General features: G+C 45.5%; 1 protein-coding gene across 2 annotated transcripts in view; it reads right to left on the minus strand.

Moving 5' to 3' along the window:
- cdh4 (cadherin 4, type 1, R-cadherin (retinal)) overlaps window positions 1-21771 on the minus strand; it is a 186949-nt gene that overhangs the window by 162950 nt on the left and 2228 nt on the right. The gene's annotated exons all lie outside the window — the stretch shown is intronic.

Raw genomic sequence — 21771 nt, forward strand, 5'->3', positions numbered from 1 at the left:
ACCAGCCGACTAAAGTCCCAGAATGAATCCGTCCTGACCCTTTGTTGCTACATTTCTTTTCCAGAAATACAAAATTAAGGTATCACTGCGCATCAGCGGGGATCCTAAGTAAAATGTGTCCACAAGCCCTAACATATATTTGTATAAATGCCATGCACACACACTCCCACACTGCCTCACATGCTTTCAAAGACGCAGAGCCCTTTAAAGGGCAGCTAGCGCTTCTCTTATCTCTCGTCTTCAAAGAATTGCACTCGCACGTGTGTGTGTCTGTGTGTGCCGTGATTGTGGGCAGATGTATGCAGGTTTAAGGAGTGAGGCGTGCATGTGGTTTGGTTTACCACACAACCGGTCAGGCTCCTTTTCCATGGAGCTGCCCACTTGATCTTGCAACAAAGGGATAAATATTATACCAGCCACATTTAAATATTTGTGCCCTTTGCTATTTGCATTCCCACTGCCTTTGGGTGGGCCCCAACACTCCCATTTATTCTCGCTCTAATCTCATTTAATAACTTCTTCTTCTGATTTAATGAGTCAAATCTCAAGTTTATGAATCTCATCTAACTTTAAAGAATAAATTGTGCCCGTGAGCTTTCACATCACCTATGAGAGAATGCCGTAGTCAGTGTTACATTGTGGGCAGAGGAGACCTGCAGTGGGGGAACAGGTGCTAGAGGGTAATTACAAACACAGCAAGCTTTTAATTATGCTCTCTTGTATGAACTGTTAATGAATGTGAACCTCATGCAAAATAGCAATGTGTTCCCACTGTGTCTGCACACACACACACGCACAAACACACACGCAGTAGGTTGGTGTTAAGGAGGGGGACTGGAGGCTATGAGCAAACCTGACTCTCACCTCAGTCCCCACTCAGTTCTAGAAATGACACAAACAGTGACAGCTGGAAACTTGCTGGGCTCAGCCTGGGCTCTTTCACGTGGCATTATCAGAAGCAGCGCCGCGGAGCAACATAACAGGGTGTAAACAGGTTTCAAGGTGCTGCTAACTTTTCTGGGAACAGCCCGTACAAAATAAAACCTTCACGATGTTTATGGCCCGGAGCTTTCTATCCGTAAGGAGCTTGACCTGTCTCAAACTCTCCCTTTGAGGGTTTGGTCATCCTCCTTCCTGTCCCCCCACCGCGGGCTCTAATCCCTGTCACCTACCATCTTTTCAGCTCACCTAGTAGCCTGATCCTGCCTGACATGGATGGAGGCGCAGAGAATTGATTCGCCGCGAAATCCCCCCATGTGATTTGTCTGCAATCTTTCCCGTGTGTGATTCTCCCGTGTTTGTGCACACATCTGCATTTACCCTATCCGTTACCCGTCTGTTGGCACGTGTTCCGTTCTTCATGTGAACGGTAGATAAATCATTGCTTGAGCTACTCAGCTTAAGCTCGTCAGTCTGGGAGAGAAAAAAAAAACGGCAGCAGCGGAGGGAGGCTGAAGACTTTGCAGGGGCTGCGCGTCCTCCCGTCTGCATGCTGGTTCGTCTCTCTCGCTCGGAGAGGGTGTCTCACCGCGTTACATTCTCTTCATCCCAGATCTCTCTGTGCCACTTTCTGTCCCTGTCCTCATGTCATCTCTGTCTCCCACATCTACAATACACACAACAACAACAACAAAAAAAAAAAAAAAAAAAAAAAGACTAGCCAAGCCAAGCGGCAGACTTAAAGGCTTTTATGAGGCATACAAATAGGCTGTAAATCGGATTAGGGCGGAGGGAGGGGAGCCTTTTCCTATTGAAAATCCATTTTGTGATAGGATGGACATTGTATGTACAATGACAGGCAGGTCATACACTAGTCTCAATCAGTGTGAGGGTGACAATCAAAGAGAATGCCCCAATCTCCATAAATGAGAGAGCTTTCATATTAAATGCCACAGTAGATGTTTTTCCTTTTTATACTGAGGAGCCTCTCGGATTCTTTTGTGCTATCACTGAAAACACGAAAAGAGAAGAGAGTGGGAATTCGCTCCAGACAATGAGTGCAATCTATACCGAATATACTTTTATTTTCGTAATTAACAAGAGTGTGGGGACTGTTTTCACCTGCAGATTGAGTGAGCTGACGAGTATTTACAGCTGGATGTGGAGTACATTCAGTGACTGAACATAAACGCCAGCGCCCACTACAGCTATACTGGGATTTGGCAACTCAGATGGCACTTGTTGGAATTTTATTGTTAGTTTTTAATCTTTTAATTGCATCTTTGGATAATAAAAAAATCTCTATATATATACACTAACAATATAACTTATCTGAAAGACCTCACGATCTCTCGTCAAACAACACGAGTGTTTGAAGGGCACACATGTAACCACAGTTAGGGGTGTATTAATGTGCGCTTCTCTTGGATGTACACTGCATGCAACACAGCAGCCTGCTGAGACGCACATTTTCTAAAAAGACAAGCACGGGAGGGTTTGGGTGGACCCCCGTGGTCCACATTTCATGTGTAATCTATTGTCTCTGGCTATACTTTGTCGATGAATGCGCGTCTATGCTGACAGAGACAGAAAACTGAAAATCGGCTCTCAAAGCGCACAGACTCAACGGAGCCCGTTATCACACTACACTTCTGAAAGGAAAAGAAAAAAAAAAATACAGAGGGCCGCATTCAGGGCGTTACGCAGAATGTATTGCGGATGATTTATTAATGTACTGTACTGCATGAAATGTCAATGGATCATCTGTTTAGAGGACAAAAAAACATTTCAGAGAACTGTGTGACAAATAGGAAGCGCGTGACTTGTTAAAAGTTTCCAAATTCAGACAGTGGATATTGTGGTTGCTGGCTGCGATGCTCCGGCGCTCCGCTGAAGCAGAGCAGGCTCCAGTTGATAATCATCTGTTTTGTGGCGGGAAGCAAGGGGAGATGGAGCAGATGGCCCTAGTTTTATTTTGCCGTGGATGCTTTCTCTGAATAAGGAACGCTCTGCTGAATGCCAAGCTCTGTGGGAGCGCAGAAGCAAATTGAAGCCCTCCTGCACCATGCTACTCGTAAGGAAAAGGGCTATTGTTGTTGTTGCTGCTGCTGTAGTGTGTGTGTGTGTGTGTGTGTGTGTGTGTGTGTGTGTGTGCGCTTCAGCTCCAGAGTGACGGGCGAGTTCTGCTCATTCATTAATGTGCCAAACGCAGGGATGGACAAGCCACGTGGGAATTTCATTATCTAACTCACTCGTCCTTTCTCCCCCCCACCCCACCCCCACTAACCCCCTCCATTCCCTCACTAACTCACTCTCGCTGACATGCCCACGTTGATGAGAAGTGATTCTGTTGTTCCAGCAAATAAACAGGAAAAAATAGCACGACTCCAATTCAATTAAAGAGTAATGATTTAGTGTTTCAGTTACTGACGCTTCGCCCCTGAAAGAAATTGTCATTCCAGTCCCCGGCATCCCTAATTCAACGCTTCCCAGACACGAAGAGACTTCATAGGAACAGAGAATGATTACCCCAGTTAAATCATGTAAAACTGAAACCCCTTTTTACTGAAAATGAAACATTTCTTGGGAAGGGTTACATGTCACATTTTTTTGGCATCTCAGCGAGCAACTATAATAAGAAACCAGGGGGAATTCGTATCACACGGCAACGGGAGCCCCTGCACGGCGGATTGTAATTATGAAAGATTTTTGGAAGATGCATAATTCAAGTTCAACGCGGCTGACCTTAATGGGCAGCCTGTGAATTATGTGCACGGGGGAACTTAATGTTAATGGAATGTGTTCATGCATGCAGGAAAGAGGACAGAGGTCAAAGGGCATCAGTGAACAATAGAAAACAGAGCACAGAGTGAGAGCTGGAGAAATAAAGGCAAAGAGAGATGGAGAAGAGAGCGGATCTGATACTAAATGAGCGCTCACATATAGTGTGTTTACGTGTGCAGGACATACACTGAAACATTCACATTACAGATTCGAACTTATCTGTTTTGCGGATGCAAAGTAAAACAATGCGATAAGATTTATGAATTTACACACCCTGATAAATGACTCCGAATACAACTTTTTTGGTTGTGGTTCAGCCAGCGGTTGAGCACATCATCGTGCTCGAAATCTGACGGACGAACTTACTGACAACGATGAATTCATCCAGTCTAGATATTGATTTCAGCTTTGTTCATTTTTATCAAACACTTGCTCAAAAATGGGTTTGTTTTGCTACCTCCATGTTTCCATCCCTCCGGGAACCTCATTCTCACCGGATGTTTACCCCACACATGCACACAAAGAATCGATCCATTCCAAAGGGGGGGAGAAAGCGTTTACATGGTCATTAGGTGCTAATGTTTTCCAACCACATGCAAAAGCTTTACACCACCTCTCAGTCCAATTCCTTTTGATGTGGTCAGTCTGTTGTGACTTGGCTCTTTTTCTCTGACTGGGACATTATAGTGATTATTTGTTTGTAGCTGGACTGAATTCTCCTGAGAATATAAACCTGTAACATGGCACCTGGATTTCAATATAGAGGGCATGCATGTGACGTCACAGCCAGCGAAGTCTCCATGGTTACGGAGAACTGAGTGGCAAAAAGTGACAGCTGAGCATGGAGATTAGCAGCATTAGTTTGAATCATAGGCTTTAATAGCATCTAAACTGTAAAAAAAAAATTAAAAAATAAAAGATGAAGAGCTGTTTTGTGATTGACTGTACCATCAGAGATATATATTTACAGATATGTATGGCTAATGTTACTCCTCGGTTAACTAAAACTGACTTAAACTAACTAAACGGAAACTTCGATTCTGATAATCCACACTTTTCCCGGTCTTGCTGAATTTGCTGCTACGTTTCACTGTGTTTTTGCCACTCAGGGGGGCGTGGCCCCGGTAGGCAGTGACATCAGTCCATACTCTCTATAGGGAATGCTTCTTTTCAACTTTTCAAGGGAATTTGTCCCTACAGAGTCACTTTGTTGCCAGCTAACTAATTCCATGGTGCTCACATGACGTGTATGAACATATCGCTGTTATTCTTCTGTATAGCCAGTTTGCAACAGAAAGGTTCTCGATCTACTCTCCAGTTCAGATAAACAGTGGACGGGGAAGTTTGTCTGTCTTCCAAGCTAATTATTGAATTACGTAAACTAAAAATTGTGAGCACTAATGATGTAGGAGGCAAATTGTTCATTTTTTGTTTCTTGTGGGTGTTGTGCACATTTGTGCCAGTAGGTGGCAGTATCTTTAGACCTCTGGTTCGCTAGGCTACATTGTCGGGTGGGTTGATCGGCACAGCTGCGCACACTGGGGAAGCCATACAGTTTTTGACCGTGCTGAAGAGTCTGATGCGTAGACCAGGCCAAGGAATGAAAGTGTTGTGTCTAAAATAAACCAGCATAAGAAAAACTTTGGACAATTTTGCGTTTTTTTTGTGTTGGTGCACTTACACCTGCACTTACAGCCAGGCACGCGCACAAGCCCTTGACACCAGTAGGCGCAGACAGTGACAAGGAAGCCACTGTAAACGGTATTCTTTCTAACCGCGGCGTCTCGGGGGCCTTTCATGCACCTCTGACTCTCCACGTCCCCGTTTCTGAGCCTCCTGTGTTTCCCCTCGTCCCCCCTCCGGTGTGTCACATGAGACGCAACCCTCTGTACTGTATCTACATACTCATTAAACCGGAAAGCTTGAAAGCTTTGTCGGTGCAGCCCCGCTGAATGAGCCGACCATTTTACTCAGGCATCCTTCTGAGATCTCACTGTTACCATTTGTTATCAATGGAGCCCTCTGTGTAAATGGAAGCAGACTGCGGTGCAGCTTGGATCCCATTTCACACATGTAGCAATCAAGCAGGTGTAGCTGAGACAGTCTCCTCTGTGGTGGCGGCGGCGGCGGCGCTGAAAGGGTTCCGCGGATCAATATTATCCGACACAGAGAGCTGCGAAATTGCGCGCGGCACATTTCTGCTGAAATACTGTCCTTCACAACACATGGGGCTCATTTTAAACTGTGATGATTTATACAAATGCACTGAGGACATCTGAGGAGCAGGCTGCTGCCCCCCTGCCTATGTGCCATCTTTCCGTGCTGGACATAGACGGCGGCACTGGCCAGCATAAATGATTGAGTTGGATGTCAGAAGCAGTGCGCTTGCCAAGGGGCCACAGCCTCCATGCTAATGGGCTGATGGAGCCTAATCTAAATAAGTGTGAATAAAAGGGCTTTTACTGTGAGTGCTCACATCCAAAAACGCAGAAACGTGCTGGAAACGGCTTCATCTTAATCAAACAACAGGCAAGACAGAAATTTGATTATTCAACTCCCAGTGTTCGGCTTCTACCTCAGCCGCCACGGAGAGAAGTACGCTGGTGTGCGGGGGGGGGGGGGGGGGGGGGGGGGGACGCTTCACACCGCACCGTTTGTCTGTTAGTTTGTTTGTTTTGTAAGTCCTTAGTCTCCCGAAGCCCCTCCGAGATCAATCACTAGGCCGAGCATGATGGAGAGGCCTGTCAGAGCTCACTGTTGTGGCCTTGATTCAGTAAAACAAACAAAATAGGCGGCGGCATTACAGGAAGGTTCAACGCGAAACCAGACGCGGAGACCACACCAAAAGCGTTGGGAGAGAAGGGTGAGTAATGAGGAGGGAGACGAATGTCGAATCGCAGCGCGGGAAAGAAAAATGATGACGTTGAAGAGATAGAGAAAAGGGAAAATGTATGTGAGAGAGAGAGAGAGAGCGGGATGGGGGCAGACGGACAGAGAGCAGCAGGCACAGTGTTGTTGTCTCCCCGCGTTAGCCCGGCTCAGCTCTCCACCCTGCTCCTTCTCGACAGCATGTAATCAGCGCGTCCCTCCTCCGCTCGTACCCCACTGTGGATGGCGCAGTGCGTGGCCATGTGATAAAAGGGAGGGACCCTGTGAGACTCTTAATGCAACTATAACCACACATCTTCATGTCAGAGCGCATCAGCGCAGCGCCGGCCCCCGAACACCACCTTTTCCTCCGATGATTATGCCGGCCGTGTAACCCGAGAGTCGGAGCACGCTCCGCTCGGCTCAGCTGGATTCGACTCAACAGCATTTACAAGACCACATATGACAACGCAGCACGGCTCTCTCGCCCAACGCCGCATAACCCGAGGAACCCGAGGAAGCCATTACACACCCCTGTCAGCACTTAACCTTCCCCCGGCACTTCTGAGAGACATTCAAGAGCAAGTTGCACAGAGGTGAGCCCCCCCCCCCCCCCCCCGCTGGGAGGACCCTGCCAGACCCCGGCCCTCACACTCAACACCATCCCATATAGCAGTGGGCTCACACATCAAGCTGCTTCCCGCGTTCCACTCCACTTCAGTTCACTCAGTGCGTGTGGAAAAGACAGTGGCACGAACCCTGTTAGCTCGACTGGTCAGTGAGAAGTGGAGGTCAGAGGTGCAGCTCCGCACCAGCTGTGGGAAACTATGAGACTAACTACTCTTACTCCTTCTCCTGAACACAGCACGCACAGGACAGCGCAAGAAGTTTTGAGGAAGCTACGACAGCTGTGGGTCATGAAGTCGCTCTAACGTGAGACTAACGTCATTACAACAGACTTCAGATCGGCCATTGTTGAGGACATGGTACTGAATACAAGTTCAAATAACTTTTGAAATAATTAGTGGTTTCCTGAGCATAAACTGATTGGTAGTAATGGTAAGTGCAGAAATGTAAAGTGGTCAGCTACTGAACTCTTCGTTTTTGTACCATGCTTTCAAACTGTGTCTTTTCAGCAGCATAATCCACTCAAAAACATTAACCATACAAGAATAATTTAACTCAGGGTTCTTGGATGTTTTTCAGGCCAAGGACCCTCAAACTGATGAGAGATTAACAGGGACCCCCTACCTACTATATGCGTTCTATAATAAACTTGGCCTAGTGCTGTTTATAAATATTCATTATTATCATTATTTTGCATTCAAATATTCATTTAATTCATTTTTTTTTATTTCAAATGTGCAACAGTAGGGTGGCGCCACTGCCATAAACACAGACACACCCGACAGAGCCAGCGTGTAATATGCGGCCTCGTGATTGGCTCAGCAGTGATATGGGCGGGGCCTACTGTGTACAGTGAGGTTTAGATTGACAGGTCTAGTGTGGAGCTCTGCGTGAAATGGTGAGCCGTTAAGGCAGCTCCTGTATCGCTGAATGAGTGCCCTTAGTAAAATATGTTGGGTTCATGTTAATGTGTATTTAGAGAAATTTAAAATATATACACATATATATGTGTGTATGTAATCCACCAAAGATAGGTCTGTTGAAGACCTATGACTGAGTCCACAACTTGATGTTTTATTTATATAAGTTGTTCCTGTAATAAAATCACACTGACTTACCTTCTTGCAATAAAAGATGTTATTTTAGTTTGTATATGTTGGTGTGTCATAATGATGCAGGAAACAGGTATGCAGCGAGCTACGGAAAGCCAGCGAGGTTTTTCTTTTTGTCGTGGCGGCAGCTGCGTGCTACTACTCACGTTTGCTTTTTTGCTCTGCGTGGGAGGGCATCTTTAACTTTCCTGACTTTTCGTTCCCTCGGAAACACCTTTTCTGGGTCTCCAGTCCAAGAGAGAGAAAGCAATCTGTGCTCGACTTTTGTCTTTTTCCTCTCGGAGTTTTTAAACATCTTTTTAAAGCGAAATGGACTCATGAGCTTGCATTTAAAACGCGACATCTAGACGTTTAATCAAAAACAGAAAGGCTGCTTGAAATGTTTCCCCTCGTAAGACTGGACGTATTTCCATCTCCATCTCCAGCGTGTGCATAAATAACGAGAAATATTTACCAAAACGGGATTATTCGAGTATGGGTGTACAATGCGTGTGTGCGTTAGTGTGTATATAAGTAAGCGTGCTCTTACAGTGTAATTGACAACGATGATAACTCTTTGTAGGAGAAAGGCTGTGCATGGCTGCCAGCGTTCACAGAGAAAGAAGTCCTTCTAACACACCTCAATTCATGTGCATTTATTATCCCTGAGGGGTCTACTCATTAACACATTCCATCCAGATCCAAAATATTCATCTTTTTATCAATGTTATCAGACACATGCTGCATAGTAACTAGCAGGATCCCGCTGTTGCCTAACTGCCCTCCTGGATCACTGCACTCTTGTTGTCCCGGGCCACACACACACACACACGCACACACACACACCTCATCACCCAGGGTGAATGAAAACGTAAAGACATCTGTACTGATTGGTCGAGACAGCTGGAGCAGCCGGAGTCTTCTCATTTACCTTGATATTCATCTGTGTTATTTGCGTAGGTCAAACGCTCCCTCTACTCGCGCATTTTATTAGGGCTCCGCGTTTTTCGCCGCCGGTGACCCAAGGCATGGTTTTTTCACAAATACATATATTTGGTGACCAAGGGGTCGGCGAGATTTTCTCATTAAACTTACATAAAGAAACCAAGGTTGTTGGACGACGAGGTTTAGTTTGATATTTAATCATTTCTTTGAAAAAAAAAAAAAAAAGTGCCGTCGGAGGAAGTTCAACGGCAAGTTTACGACGCGCATCAACAAAAATTCCAACAAACACGCACCGATGGTGGGGGCATGTCGTCGGCCCACCGCGAAGAGCCCCGTGTGAATGGATGGAGGTTTGCCTCATCTGCAGTGCGTCGGAGTCTCTCGGGCTGGCAGGGCTCCAGTCCTCGGCTCGCTTATTCATCTCTTTCTCCCACAGCCAACATCGTCTGACGCGCGCGCACACGCGCACACACACACACACACACATGCATCTGGCACAAACTCACCCGCCACACAATACCTCTTGATTCGCAGGATGTCATTAATCTGAAACAAACCAAACTTACAATGAACCATATGATGGCCGCCGAACAAATGAAGCTAACTGACGATTCAAAATCAATCTCTCCGCGAAGATAAGTGCAGTGCAACGCGCAATCAAAGTCCATTAGGATTTTACTTGGAAGTCCGGGGGGCTTATTCCCAAAGGTACGCAGAGAATAGACTAAACTTGACATCCTAAAGAAAATATTCAGCCATGAGAGTAAATTATGCATACAAATGTGCCGCAGGTTCGAGAAAAAAAAAGAAAAGAAAAAAAAACTGCTATGTAGATTTGCCAGTTAGGTGGTTCAGGGTGCGGAGGAAGTAAATAAATAATCCTGTTTAATAATTCATTGAAATTCATGTTGCTTTGCCTCCAGCCTTGAGAGTATTTAGAATGCAGCCTGCAAGGGCCCTGCTTCTGACTTGCGGTGGTGTATGGTAAGATTATTGAAAATGGGAGGGAGGGTGAGATCAAGCGTGCATATGTGACGGACACACACACATAACTAACTACACAGTGCATGTGTGATATGTTCAATAAAAAGTAAAACACTGATGATGCCCCCCACCCCCTCCCCCTCCACTTTTTGCTCCATTTCTTCCCTGAAACGACAGATACAATCTCCAGAGTGTGAAGAGAAGTTCACACACAGCTTCAGGCTGAAGCTGAGAGAAAGGACGGACCGCACATTGGATGCATAAGTCTTCCATGGGGAAGACGGGGAATAAATAAAAACAAAGACAGAGGAGATGAAGGGAAGGGGAGAGGAAAGAGAGGAGAGGAGAGGAGAGGAGAGGAGAGGAGAGGAGAGGAGAGGAGAGGAGAGGAGAGGAGAGACTGATCCATGTATGACCCATTCATGATGCCTTTGCTTGATAGAGCTAAACCAGCAAATAAAATTATCCCTGTGTGTGTGTGTGTGTGTGTGTGTGTGTGTGTGTGTGTGTGTGTGTGTGTGTGTGTGTCTGGATTCAGTGTATTCACTATATCCAGCTTTGTAGCATCTTTACAAATCATTACAATCTGCATTCATTAAATTTGTGGCCTCCCTGTTTTTTTTTTTTATTATTATTATTATTTTATTTCATTTATTTTGATGCTGTTAAATGCAGTGGCAGGCAGACGAGGACCCGGGACTGACTCGAGGGGGTAATGATTCAGAGAATATTGTAGAAACAGCATTTTAAAGCTTACTTTCAGAGCACATTTTACACCTGGCACCGCTGCTCGTCTCCGCTAATGCCTATTAAGGAGACAAAGTGAGCTACTCTTGCATTGTCTCTTCTGCTGGCAGCTTAGAAATGGTTGCTAAGAGTTTTACTAACAATTGGGAAGGAAGTGGAAGCCAGCGCTGAAATTTTTCCAGAGATTTCACGGAGCAACACAACTGGTGCGTGTTTACGTGAGCGGCGGGGATCCAAGGCGCCTTGTCCAACCTAAATTAGCAATGGCACCACTGATGTACAAAGCCAAAGCCGGGCTGTACGTAGAGGTTATTACATAAATAAAACTAGCTCAACTTTTTTATTTATTATTATTACTTATTTATTTATTTATTTTTTGCCTGCAGCAGTTTCTTTGTGTGATAGAAGCGCCCACGTTGCCTGTGAGGTAAAACCGTTGGAAGGTTAAATGCGAATGAGGCGTCGCGCGAAATCTTTTTCGTGCAACAAATGAAATATGCAGGTGATTCAACAAGTGGACTCATCAGACATGCAAATCTCGGGGCCCCGAAGCCGGAGCGCTGCGAGGCATTCAACAGCAGACGGATCCCGCCACGTTACAACAAAAATTCTTGTTGCATGAAACTTTAATTACTTCGGATTGGCACGGGAAGGAGACAACTGCGTGTCATCAAAAGGGATTTCTAAAAATACCCTCACGCGAAGGGTGACAACGCGCCTATTCTTTCCCGTTAGTGTAAACTGCTCCGCAGCTGGCTTACGGTGATCGCGTATGCAGTGATGTTCAGGGCTCCTTTCAACTCCTCCTCGTATTCCATCCAGCACGCTGCGGGGCCTGGAGTTGGAAGACAGTCTTGCTTTGTTGCCAACAACCACCCCAGCTCTGCAATAATGAGCTCTGCAGGCCCTGAACCTGACCCCCGAGCATGAAAAGCTTTATAAATAACAGGCAGGACCATTGCATCGCGGTCAAAGCAGCGCATGGTACTTCAATAGTTTAATATAATCTTGGAAAGGCATTACACAAATGCAAATTGGGCCGTGAATCATCGCACGAATTCAGAAACCCCACCAGATATCTATGGACGGAGGATGTTTATTCATGACAGGTGAGTTGCGCGCAGTAGGTCTACGGGCCTGCGAGGCAACGCAGCTTATTCAACCAGGATGCTTAACTCTCGGCTTTATAATGATACTTTCAGAGAGCTGTTCAAAGCTTCCCACACCCTCTGGTCAGAATGCAGACAGGTAGATTAAGAAGGGGTCTACAGCATGTTCAGCCGGGAACCCGCCGGCTACAAAGCTACACGTTAAAGCGCAAGACATGTGCTTTTGTATGCAAATGCGACCAGCGTAATAATCACTGTTTGCAACAAAAAACGGCGTCAAAAGCACGGAGGGGAAACAAACCGCTCAGCAGAAGCGGCGCGGGCGCATCTTTCACTTTTCTGCGGCGGCTCTGACGTGCCATCGTTTGGATTAGCCTTGATGTTGGACTGGTTTACACAGCCATAAATCTGACGCCGCATCTAAATAGACGCCCCGATCGAACAGCCATCATTCACTTCGCCACAGCCCCGTGGTGGCTGTAATCATGATGACGCAGTAATACGGTTGTTTCCGTTTTTCCTTTTTCGCCGGGCCAAATTGCAGTTTATGGCAATAAGAAAGCGTCTATTCCCAGAGGCCACAGTTAGTCAGACTGCCTCTCATTGTCTTACTGCTGGGTTGTGGCGCAGAGCACAAACACTGTCACCAACACCGCCAGCCCCTCCTTTCCCCCGGCCCTCTCTTCTCTGCCGGTTCTCAGAGCTATTATTTTTATCTGAAAACCTAAACGAGGCTACAGAGAGAAGAGAGACAAGAGAAAGGGGACGAGAGGGGAGGAGAGGCACACAGAGAGACGGAGCGAAGCGGGAGAGGAAAACTGTGATTCTTCTGAAGCTGTGATCGATGCTACCAGCGTGTGTCTGCATTGCACATTGCCAGCGAAAAGGAGGGCTCTATTGATTTGCTCCCATATTTCAATCAAAAAAAAAAAAGTGGGTTCTCAACCTCAGCTTTTCCTCTGTACTGCTACAAATTCCCAGCCTCTTGCTAAATAAAGAATAAAAAGCCACACATCAAGCTTAAACTAAATTTCCATCTTTTCATGCGCAGACAACAAAAGACGTGTGCGTGCTTGTGTGCGCGTGTGTGTGCAGACTGGGGCGTCTTTGGCATGGTAATGATGTTTCATGTGAATTTCTGAATGTTGCTAGCCGATGGCTACGGCGTTCTCACGTGTATCGGCACCGTGCCTCTATCGCACACAGCGCGCAAATGTGTCAAGAACTGCACCGCGCGAAGCAGCACAATGGGAAAATCTTACTTAGAAATTTATAATTTTGCGTGCGTGCTTGTTCAACCAGAGGAGACTGAGAATGAATCTACCTGCAGGTGGAATATTGTAATGCGGGGAAACCATCTGGAGGTCAAAGCTAATAGTATAATGGCACATTTAACATTTGTGCCGATACCTACGGTGGCCTCTGCTACAACGAATTAACCTCCGTGTTAAAGTGTATGTTAGAGTGTGTCTGCGTGACCTGCAGCTCTAAATATAAATCAGCTTTTTCTTTTTTTTTTTGGTGCCTTAGTTTTTGAGGAACTGGTTTCAAACCGGGAGTAGTTTGAGAGTCTGAGAGACAATGTGTTCATGGGAAGCACGCATAAAAAACCTGAGGTGCACGAAATAGAATAGATGAAGCCGTATTACAGTTCTCAGAATATCTTCTGTTGATTCTGGTCAGCAAAGCATATTTGCAAATTCGCCCGCCTCCCACAAACAGATCTGCATCACAACGGGAAGGAGCACGGTTCCATATTTTGATTTCCAAATCAGCCATCTGAATCCCTGCCAGAAAGAGCTCTTTCAAATAGTCTGCTCGCACAAAGTACGGCCTAGTTTGCTGCGCTGAATTAATTCAACCAACCAACCGCTCTCGTTGCTTCCCGTCTGCAAAGCTACGAGACTAAAAGCAGGCGTCAACTGCCGCTTACACATCTAAGAAGGCGAGCCACAACATTTTACAGGCGTTAAAATATCACATGTAAAGTATTACAGGAAGACACTGCAAGCATTCAGTACTTTGAATGCCTCTTTTCAGGTTCAACTTCCAGTCCTAATAAAAACCTTCCAGACATAGACATTTATTGATTTTTTTTTATTTTTTTTTTTTTTTGGTCTTATGCTACCAAACACAGAGAAAGACTTTCAAATTTTAACAAGAGCAGCTGCACAAAAAAAAACAAAAAACGAATGGCGGGCATTCACAAGTCGCTGTGTCGGAGCAAATGCACCTTCCACCCAGCCCAATTTTTTGATCCAAAACAGACAGCAAATTGATACAATCAAATCCAAAAGAGAAAAAAAAGAGAGAGTCACCGCCATAGGAGATGCAATTTCCACCCGTTCTCCCCATGATGGAGTCAGCAGTTGTGTTTCTATTTTCTTTTTACGGTGCCATCGCTTCCACAACAGTTTCTTTTATGTGCCTCGGGGGCCGGGCGAAAAAAACGGTTGACACGCTGTATATCTCTCAACACCGAGGCTAATCTGCGGCGCACACGCGCAGTCGGTGCGTCGCCGCGTTCCCGCTCCAGACGCATTCAGTCATTCGCTGTTTAAAACAGTGAATAGAAGAAAAAAAAACGTGAGAATTGAGCGCAGGAACTGAAAGAGGCACGGTGGCGTTGAGTCGGGAGGGCAAATAATATCATTTTGGAACACACATTTTGGGAAATGTCGCACCTTCAACTCGCTTTCATTCAGTTTCACCCGGTTAACACCAAAATGTGCAATTTAATTAGTGTCAAACAGCGTGCGGTTAATTGAATTTTACCATCAGTTCTCACTGAATTTGTTTTTTTCTTTATGGAGTATTTCATCTAAGCCGCTGAGGTGAAATCAGTTTGACTGTTCCAGTAATGAAAGTGAATTTTAATTAATATTCGGGAAAATGAAGGGAAAGCTTCCTCTCCGTTCGACTGGCCGCGCCACTGCGAACTGGTGCGACGGCCTCCCCTCTCTCACCCTCCACCTCTCTCACCCTCTCCAAGTCCGCAGTGTCTCTCTCCTCCTCCCTCTCCTCTGCTTAATGAGCTGTGAGATTGACAGCTGGATTACTGGGCTGCTTTGTAATCCTTTAATTTCTCCATTTAAGATAATCACCCTCTGGATGGAACGCTGCCTGCGAACGCAAATATACACAGTAGTGCACAAAATATACTGTGTTAATATATATATGTATATAAGTAATGCTGTGTGTTTACCCATCAAATGAAAATGAAACGAGGGAATGCAGCAAAAAGCGGAGCATGCGGGAGCCCTGATCGAGTATAGATTCCGTGCTGAATTAATCCAGAGGACAAAGTGGAAGCACCAAGTCCCACTCTGGCAAGGGACCTTTGCGATTTTAGAGTTGGTAGAACAAAGGCATCTTGACAGTGCAGTCTTTTAATTAAGGCGATAGAATAGCAAAAAAGCCCCATGGCTTCAGAGACGGCGCTACAGCACTAGTACAGTGATCCTCTGGAGATGCATTTAGCAGCAGCTTAGAAGGCTCTACGTGTAGAGTCGAGTCAAACGTAAATCATTTTGATTAGGCCGTGTTTTTCATCTCCTCCCGTGCCGCGGACTGAGGATATGAGTGCCGGAGAACATGCGAGGTCAAGTGGAAGCACAAGGTCAAACCGCTTGGTCATAATTCATCAATAAAGTGAGAAGCTGCGTGTCACTTTGAGTCCCTGACTGAGGAATGAAAATGGGGGGTGGGGGAGGAAACTACGGAGGCACAGCTGAGCAAAAGGGCAGTTAGCTAGGTAGGTAGGTAGGTAGAGATTCCCGGAGCTCAGTAAACACATGTTGCAAAACATGTACATGATGGGGGCAGTGACTGAAGCTGAGGATTTGCGGATCCACTCCAGAGTAATTACAGACATAGACAGTCAAAGAAGAGCCTGAAAAGACTCTAAACATTCACGCAGGGCTCAGCTAAAGTATACAGTATATAGGGTACACAGCATGTTATTCAGTTCCCATTTTGGTCTTTGCTTGGAAGAAAACAAGCCCGACTTGACTCAAACTCACAACTTTGACGAGCCGCAATTTCCGACAGGTGATAACACAAAAAGAAAATTGGTAAAAACAGAGCTTTTTCCCCCCAATATGTGCAGATTGAGCAAGCACCGAGGAGCTCACTCTCCTTTTTTCTTGGTTTCTTTTGCTTTTTCTATTCATTGAAATATTCATTGTCTATCGAATGATTCACGCAAAACGACCCTGAAGTGTGCCTCTTCGTGACAATCCCTGCGTTATTAGGGTTGTTTGCAAACAGCCCTAATAACACGCAAGTGAATAATGTGAGGTGAAGAAACACCACTTCAATACTGAAGACCTGATTTGTATTCAGATGCATGTAAATCTCGCAAGCCTAGAGGAGGGGTGGAAACCTTTGTAATGAACTAGTGGATTCTGGGTTACTCTCGCTCCGCTAAGAGGTGAAGCCGAGGTCTCCGAGTGGGAAAGTGGTTCATTCCTGCACGGTGGAAAAAAAAAAAAAGAAGAAGCCAATGAGTCTTAATCAAGGCCGAGGATCGTTAAAGTGCACTGAGATGCAAAGTGCTAATACAAATCGATTGTGAGAGAGGGTGGTCAATTAAAAAAAGGTTTTCAATAACAAATGCAAATAGTATTCACGGAGCACAAGGTCATCAGCGATATAAGCGCCATGCGTTTGCTTCAGAAGACTCCTTCCTGCTGCTTTCTCTCATAATGTATGTAAAGAACACTGAGGAGGGTTAAATTGCAAATTGCAGACCGTTTCTAGATCCAGCAAACACGGCTTTAAACTTTGCCCATGAATATTTTGCGCTAAATATGTCCTTGTTTCAACTCCCGAAACGCAGCAAATTCCTCGTCCAAAACAGTCCTCTCTCTTATCCGTTAATCCCTTTCCAAGGACTTCACTTTGGCTAACACCATCAGAGGTGCCTCCTTTTTTTTCTTCCCCCCCTTCTAATCACTCCATGATTTAACCCACAGCTGCCAGCTCTTACAGATGCAATCTGAGGTCTGATAATATCATAGCTAGTTCATGTTGAAGGTCAGGGAACGGGGAACAATTAGTTCACCTCAGTTCTGCCTGAAAATACAGCATCTGCAGCGTAACGCAGCGGCGGGCGGAGTTCAGGCCGACGGCGGGAGCGGCGCTTTTAAAATGCAGCATGAGCCTCGTGGCATCTCCCTGACACTTCATCACCATAAATACAAGGGGAGGGGGGGGGGCTCCGGATGAACGATGCTCGCCTCTCAGTGGCCGCCATATGGAAAAACAATGAAACTATCTGTGTCGTAATGAAACTCCACGAGAGTGCGCGCCCAAGGCCCGGCAATGGACCATGTCTAAAGCTAATACCAGAACACCGCGGAGCGCGCGGGAGATCAGCGCAGCAGAACTAATAAAATTCACGTGGAAGCCCTGACAATAATATTTCTGCTGACAGCCGGTTTCCCATTTATCAAACCCCCCATTTTTTTACTCACTACCTCCACGGATGGAATGACTACAAAACAGGATGAAAAGCATTGTGCTGTGGCATGTACTATATCTTGGGTGGCTTGCTTGATGGAATTGGCTCAGCATGTATGTCATGTTGTAGGGAGTTTGAGGGATATAGGAGCGTGGCTCGGTTTGGTGAGAAGGAAGGCGAGATAAAGAGAAATGATGTGGCTCATCTTCTGTACCTGTATTCTATCAGCTCGCCACAGACTGCAGGCCCTGGCTGCAGAGATGAAAGACTCTCTGGAGGACAGGAGAGACGTTCATGAGTCAGAAGGAAAACAGCATCCCGCTTATCAAATGCCTCGAAACATAATCCCCCCCCCAAAACCCGCGCCCCCGGTTCTAGGGTCTGGACGTACTTATGAAAGCTCTGTCACTTTGGATAGTAGGTTAGGAGTCAGAAGTTCTCCCCAGCACAGCAAACGCGGAGCTGGCTGTTCCAAAGCAGATATGGCTCTCCGCCAGATTTTCCTACTATAGTCTAATTGGGGTCATGTTGCAAGCCTTTCTGCATGTGTAACTTTTAGAGACGGAATTAATCAATTGGAAATCCATGCTGAAAGCTTACAGCTGATGAAGGCGGGATCCTCCTTAAATTAATCTTTGAGATTAAAGTACAGTGCGTTTTCATTTTTCCCCCTGCATGCACCGCGAGATCCGATTTGAAATTAAAAGCCCGGGGTCGAACAAAGCAAAGAAACACACCAAGATTGTGGATTTTTTTTTTTTTTTTTTTTTTTTTTTGTTAAAAGAGTGAGTTCATCTCCTGTGATTCAAGAGACAAACAGTGGAGCTGGAAATGAAAACAAGCCCATTCTCTTTGAAGGAGCGTTGCGGACATGAGGTGGAGAAGCGCAGATTTTACGAAAAAGCTCCAGCATGCCTGGTTAACTAATGGACAAATCTGTAAGCCTTGCTGCAAGGAAGTAGCGAGCTCTCATCGATGTTTCTGAAGTCATTTGGACACAATAAACCGCCTCTTTCTAAACCTCTTTCCACCGGGAAAAAAAAAAAAAAGAAAAAAAAAAGGTGTCTTCAATCCAGTAAATCCATCAAAGCCGTTCTCTTCGTCACAAAATCTTGGCGACGTGAGGCAAAGTAAGTGGTCAGACTGGCGTCTAAATTACACAGTGTTGCTGTGCTATTTTCCCGGACTGGTGAGGTGCGAGGGGTGAAACTCATCACCGCTGTCTTTTCAAATATGCGTTGACAGCAACTTAAAGAGGCACCATCCTGACTGAACTGTATTTCAAATCAATTTCTTTTGTGCCAGGGCCACATCCCGTCGTCCGTGTTCCTAGGTGTCTGTTCCGGCTCTTGGAGCAGGGTGATGGTTTACACAGCGATGTGCAATCACTGGAATATTTCTTTTCATGGCTTATCTGGCCACAGTGGGAATCTGCACGAACCGCGGCTCGAGGCCCGGCTGTCTGCTTGCCTGTGCGCCCGCAGCCTTCCCTCCAATCCCGGCCAGGCTCCCAGACAAACATTTCCATGTGAGCACGGGATGATTTATTCGGCACAACTTTGCGTCAGGGCAGAGATTTGCGAGTTAGTTAAACACAGGTCTTCTGTGGTCAACCACAAAACCATAACAGCCCGTTTTAACCTATAAAGCCAGTAAAGAATGACCAAAGGGGACATTGAATGTTGCATTACAATTCAAAACTGACCTGAGTGTTAGTACAGGAAAGAAGAAAATGTCAAGACCATACCACTACATGTGTACTGCAAATTGTATATAATTTAAATTAAGGGATTTATAGCTTGTCATACTTGAGGGGCTTTAGACGTCATCATGGTTTCATTCCCATTTTCTCACAGTCCATCTCCATGTTAGTTGTCAGGATGAGGGGGAAAAAAAGAAACCAGAGGGGTTGGGACAATTTTAACCTCCTGAGACCCTGTGTCCTCATATGGGGACGTTAAGTTTTAGGTTTGCGGCAGCTTCTTATTATGCTTCAGTGAAACTTTTACATATTACATATTTGTTGACTTTATTATAATACTGATACAATATTTATTGATATGATATTTCTATTAATAATATTACCACACAACATTTTCCAAAAACTACTTCCTTTTCAAAGGCTTAGTCTTTAAAGTTCTTAGGTCTTAGGTCTACTAATCCCAAATAAATACCAAACAAAAGCTGGGGTCTCAGGAGGTTAAGATGGGAAAGGAAGAGAATTATAATTGCACAAAAAATATTGTAATTTTTGCTTGTTTTTTGTTTTGTTTTTTAATTTTACATCCTGAACTTCACACATATTGAAATGAAAGCATCAGAGAGGTAAGAGAAGAGAAAGGAAATTTACTCTTTGGTCCAACCTCTAATGGGGCACTTATTGGTCTTGGGTGACAGGTCAAACAGGTGGGGAACCAGTAAACAGAGGTTGAGAAAATCCCCTCAAACTGTCAAACTGTGTGAAGTAGATAACATTTCAGAAGCGGGCGCCCCGATAACTGCTTGGGGTCCTTTGCTGCATGCCATTCCCCGTCTCTGTCAGCCCTCATCTAATCTCCTTAGGCTGAAACACCCTCCTACGTTCTCTATATGGGCCCAGAAGTTCTGGCTCAATTTAAAGTGCGCTAAAGTGTACTGGCACAACCCAAACAACAATAAATGCATTACTTAGAACGGTAACCGAACTTGAGCAAAGTCTCAACAATTATATTTTCCTTCCATATTGAAATTAATTTTTAAAAAAATCAATGGGTTCCTTTAAGGCAAATCATTTTAATCATTACAGTGTGCATTGAAAAACTGTCAGCGGGAATGGAAAGTGTGATAAAACACCAGTACAGTCCTGTCAGCACACACACACACACACACACAGCGGTTCATAAGGCACGCTGCGTGACAACCAGGCGAGCATGAAGCACAATATTTGTAACACCTACAATTAACAGAGATTAGTGTTAACGAATTTGACACAAAAAAATATTGCATGGCCGCTCCTAAACAACCCACACGCCGTCAAAACAATAAACAGAAGAAAAACAACTCCCCCCCTCCTCCACTTCGCATGAAAAGGGGCGAGATCCACATTATGTAGCAGCCACTGGTAACACAAGCCTGGTTCACACTGCACCTGCTGGGCCAAAGCTTCCTGGTCCTCTCCCCATTGCTCACTGTCCATCTCTCCAGGGAGACAACAGCCACGGCCCCGCAGCGGTCCAGCTACCCCCTATCCAGCTCTGGAGCATTCCAGACCCTCCCACATTTCATCCCTACCCCATTCATTCTCCTGGAAAGTGACAGTTTCAGGTTATACATATTGTGGCGTTAGTATTAAAGCCTTCCTCCCACTTCGTGTGCCACTGTATAGAAAACAAACCTTCAGTAAAGCCAGCCACCGCACATTAATCACTGCACGAGGGCTTTAAGCTGCTGCAGCCCATATCCCTTTGAATGGCCAGTTGGGAGGACGGCACAGCCCTCAGATTGATTTTCACAAAGAACAAACACAGAGACAGACAAAATGAAAGAGAGAGACTGGAAGCAAAGGTAATATAGGATCAAAGCCCGGGCTGATGCCGTTGCGCGTAAGGTAAATCAAAATGACGCTGCTGAGCTTCGCTGTGACATTTTCAGAATTAAAGTGTTGGCGACAAATACAGTACGCGCTCCGAGACATGTCACGTGCGTTGCGACGTCCCCCCCCCCGAAAGAGACATGTGCATACAACACAAAATAACAGAGAAGGGACCGGCATACGACATGTGTCAAGACACACCGTGCTCTCTTGACGTTTGGTTCAGTAAGGCCATCTTCTCTGGCAATTTCCAAGCAGGCAGAAACCTTGAGCCCCTTCAGGCAAAGTGGCTCCCCACTGACCGGCTGCACCGTCCTTGTCAGCTTCCCAAATAACAAAATAACCTCCAGAATAATTCAATTGTTTCGCCTGCAGTCGGAAAATGCTCAAACAGCTGTTACAACGTGAGTGCCATTTTCTCCTGGCAAATAGCGTTCCGCGTAACAACAGACAAATATTTGGCTATAAAAGCAAGGTGTCAGGGGAGAGCTAAGCTTATTGTACGCTGCTGTTGAGCTGTCGCGCACAAGTGCATGGAGCAGTCTACAAGGACGGAGGGAAGAAAGGAAAGGAAATGTGTACCCACCTATATTTACTTAAGCAAAACCAAGGCTCCCCAGAAAGTGAATATCTCAAATGCTG

The sequence above is a fragment of the Mugil cephalus genome, chromosome 4, assembly GCF_022458985.1.
Source record: "Mugil cephalus isolate CIBA_MC_2020 chromosome 4, CIBA_Mcephalus_1.1, whole genome shotgun sequence".
NCBI lineage: Eukaryota > Metazoa > Chordata > Actinopteri > Mugiliformes > Mugilidae > Mugil > Mugil cephalus.